Below are 4285 nucleotides of genomic sequence, written 5' to 3'. Positions count from 1 at the left end.
GACTTGATTTGTTGTAAGGATTCATGTCACATTAAATTTGGTCTATACAATCCATATATCTTTAGTCTATACAGCAGTGCCTTTTAACTGAAGAATTATCTGTCATACTCCATAATGAGCTGCACTTTCACAAGTATATTGTATAGATTTTTGTAACAGCACCTCATTGGTTTTGTAATCCTTTTTGCTTAAGAGCAGTCATCCATTTATGAAATGTTCAATACTTTGGAAAACAGAAAGGTTATGTGGCATTCAAGTTTCTTTTGTGGTCCTTCAAACTGAAGAACCTGAAAAGTTTCTACAGCTTACTGCTTTTGGTTTACTTTCTACAGATGTTTTCCTATTGTACACTAACAGGTACAATAAAAAAAGTTCTGTTGTGGGTCTTAGACCTAAAAATAAAGCAGTGATCTAATACCATTTTTTATAGAGTGGGTTTTGTTGGTTTTTTTTCCCCAGATTGAATATCCTTAGTTTCAGCTTCCACGTTAGAAGAGGTAAGCCGCTCAGATCATCTTGGTCAACAGTAAACAAAAACTTGGCTTAGGTTTGGTGCAGTTTGGGGGAGTTCTGCTATACTAACTCTGCAGAGAGGAGAAAAGATTATATTAGCAATAAGGCCTAGCATCAGACTAATTCCCACTTTTGATGCTATGTACACAAAATATCTTTAAAGAGATATTTTCAGCTGCTGCCTAATTTGGCAGGTTCTTCATCCACATAAGCACTGATCTTTTGATATTGCTGAAGTTCAACTTCCATTTGCATTAGAAATTCCTTCTGTTTTGACATCACTCACAGAGCTAGATATATATCCCACATTAAGCACTTTTTCTCCATGCTCACCATTGAACACCAACCACAGGATCCTGGAGCATTGTCCTGATCCTGTCCTATCTGTGAATTGAGACTCCAGGGCTCACTGCTTCTTCTCAAACTTTACCAAATCCCAGCAGTTTAAGCTTTACTTCCATGCAAATTTCATCTTAAATTGACTCAAATTCACGTGAAACTGACTCCTGCAGTATTTTGACAAGCTAAACATACAAATGCAATCAGAAAAGTAAATCCTAGCAAAATATATCAAATACATGTTATTACAGTTATTTCTTACATGGATGAAAGTGGTATGTGAATTTAAATGACTGTTTGCATTTTTAAAAGTATTGTTTCCTATTAATCTCAGTACCTCCCTCCATTGTAGAATTGCAGTAACCACTCAGGGACAAGCAGAAAGAAGTCATACTTTCATCATGTCATTTTGGAAACCCGTAAGTTACAAAAGTTAATAAAAATTATTACAATTCCACCAATGCAGAAGACATAGTGGATATTTTCTTAGTTGTGACCCTCTTGTCCTGGGCAGTGTGATGTTCTAAAGAGATGTCCTACTCATTGCTGACTCTGCTATTGCTGCCAGCCTCTGAATTCCCTCTATTTCCATGCTCCACACAGAAGATATGTAAGGTATTGTGAACTATCACAGGTTAAAAACTTGGTGATTTCACATATGCATTTGCTTCCAGGGTCTTAATCACAAATTGAGGCAATCTTGCAGAACACACTGAGACCAAAGCCTGTTGAGAATATATGTCCCTATACAATTTTCTTATTAAAATTTTGCAGATATTAAGACCATAGAAGTGAGTAAAAATGTAACATAAAAATAACAGAGCTGAACAAAATCTGACATTTTGGGTGATTTTTCTTCTTTCTAGGTTTAGATTGCTGTAGTACATCCATGCAAACTCAATGTTCTTCAAAGCTGTCCAAGTTTAACATCTGTGTAATCCAGCATAAAAGTTGTATGATGATGATTCTGTCTTCTTAAGGTCAGATGAGGAATAGCAGCAATTTTTTTATCTCAAAAGACTCTGAGTTCCTTCAGAAACTTCTGAGGAGGAAGCCCAGGGAAGGGAACTTTAAATCTTCATCTGAGGTGAGAACTGGAACTAAAAAATTCTTATTAGCCTTGTTCTCACATTTCCTCCTCAGGTCTAGCAATAAGTACAACCCTATGATTTTGTTTGTTTGTTTGTTTGTTTGTTTTGTTTTGTTTTTGCTTTGGTTTGGTTTTTTGTTGATTTTTTTTTTTTTTTTTTTTTAAATTTAAAAGCTCAGTTGTTGGGCCTTTTCTGTAATCTGTCAGATGTAGTTTGCATTTTGGTATACATGGTCCAAGGCTATATGCTTCAAGCTCTAGGATGTTCTGATTGTCATAAAGGAAGAAATGGAAGCTTCCTCATTCTATTCAATGTAGTCTGTTTCACTTTGTCTTAATGAGTTAAAGAATAACAGTGCCAGAAAAGCAACACTGGTATCATGATACCAATTACCATATTTGTACAGGAAGAAACATCAAATAAATATGGACTAAATATTACTATAATCTTCACAACAGGAACCAAAGCCTATGTCTCCTCCACTCTATCAAAACAGCTTAAATGTCAAATTACAGCAATAGTACACTTACTTGGTCTTGTTTTGAGGCTTCTGCAAAATGTTCTAGGTGTTATTTCCTTACAGACAAGTGTTCCCAACTGAAATTTGAGTATTAACTTCTTTTGTGTACCAAGGCATGCGTTTGTCCCACAGGAACAGAGGAGCCAAGTCTGATTCATCTGGCCAGGAGAATTATTCCTGCAGGTCCAAGATTCATGGGAAATAATTTACACTTCTGATCCTTATGGTGTGAAAAGAAAATCATCTGTATTATATAAGTTAACCATAGAATGATTCAGCTTTTTCACTGCAGCCTAGCTAAGGCCTTGAAAGAAATGATTCCTTGGTTCATCTTAATGGGAAACAAATCTGAAATCATAATTGAAATGTGTGCACCCTCATTGCCAGCTATTCAAATAATGATTAAAGAGCATAAAAGTAAAAGCAGATATCACATTATGATAATGTGATTTTATCATGAGTGCATTTTGGCATCATATGTACCTGGCCCTGGGTTATGAGTGGTTTGAGAGAGCATAATCACTTATTTTTCAAGCTTCCTATGGCATAAATTTTACCTCCAGAACTGTCTGATTTCTACTCCTAGTTGTCTGTATTTAAATGAAAAGGAAGAAAAAAATATCATTGGAAGTAGCACTCTTATAGAGTGCTTTAATTTAGAGGTAATTTTTGTAATAAATTTCACTGTCTATAAGAGCCCATACTATATTTAGACTAGGAGCAGTTTGCATTTCACATACAGCTATTGTACTTTCCTTCCAAGATATAACTTGTTTGTTTTGTTAAGTGTATAAATATTTTGAAATACAGAAAAACTTTGAATGATTTATCTGTGTTATGATATTTTTATAATGGCTTCATCTGTAGATAATGTATATGCACGTTTCAACTATATATTTTCACTATACTTATTCTATTTCTGAAGCAGTAAAGTATTTTATAGAAAAGTGTATTACAAGCAACAGAATTCAGACGTCTACCCAGCTATCTGTAGTGATGCAAGGTCAAGTATGTTTAGCACAGCCCCTACACATCTGTTCATGTCTTTGTATTATCCAGGAGGTTTAAAAAAATTGAAAGTGGATTCCATTTTTCAAAAACTACTAAGCAAACTTAAACACAACATAAGAAACAGAGAATTTTTGCAATCATCTGGCATTTTATAATTGATTCTTTTTAGATTATATACAGAAAAATAGTTTTTTTTTTAAAAAAAAATAAATGTATTTACAAAATAATTTGATAAATTCTTGTGTTTTCATCTTAAAAATTACCTGAGACTTCAAACTGAGACATTACTTACCTTAGTAACTAATTATTCACTTGTTACAGCACTGTGAACAGCAGGCACTAATATTCCAGTCAACCCTACAGGTGCTGTCTACAGGGACAGGCTTTTCTGACCCATTCTAATAGACCCTCAGCAATTTTGCCAACAGCACCAGCCTGTGTGGTGTGGTTGACAGGCTGGAGGGAAGGGCGGACATCCAGAGGGACCTTGTCAGGTTTGAGATCTGGGTCTGTGCAGACCTCATGAAGTCCAACAGGGTCAAGTGCAAGGTCTTGTGCCTGGGCTGGGGCAATCCCAAGCACAAGTACAGGCTGGGAGGAGAATAGATTGAAACATGCCCTGGGGAAAATAACTTGAGTGTGTTTGTGGACAAAAAAACTCAACAGGACTCAGCAACGTGCTCTTGCATGCCTGAAAGTCAACTATGCCTGGGCTGCACCACAAAAAGTCTGGTCAACAGGTCAAGTAAGGTGATTCTGCCCCTCTACTCTGCTCTTGTGAGACCCCACTGAAGTATTTTTCTGTTCCAGA

General features: G+C 35.9%; 1 long non-coding RNA gene across 1 annotated transcript; it reads left to right on the top strand.

Annotated features, from left to right (window-relative positions):
* The first annotated feature begins 459 nt into the window (after nucleotides 1-459).
* On the top strand, nucleotides 460-3003 carry LOC120750989 (uncharacterized). Its single transcript, XR_005700227.2, has 5 exons — nucleotides 460-497; nucleotides 1205-1271; nucleotides 1367-1467; nucleotides 1719-1939; nucleotides 2596-3003. It is a non-coding gene; the product is annotated as an uncharacterized LOC120750989 (long non-coding RNA).
* The last annotated feature ends 1282 nt before the right edge of the window (nucleotides 3004-4285 follow it).

The sequence above is a fragment of the Hirundo rustica genome, chromosome 3 (assembly GCF_015227805.2).
Source record: "Hirundo rustica isolate bHirRus1 chromosome 3, bHirRus1.pri.v3, whole genome shotgun sequence".
In the NCBI taxonomy this organism is placed as follows: Eukaryota; Metazoa; Chordata; class Aves; order Passeriformes; family Hirundinidae; genus Hirundo; species Hirundo rustica.
This window is presented reverse-complemented; position numbering and strand designations above follow the sequence as displayed.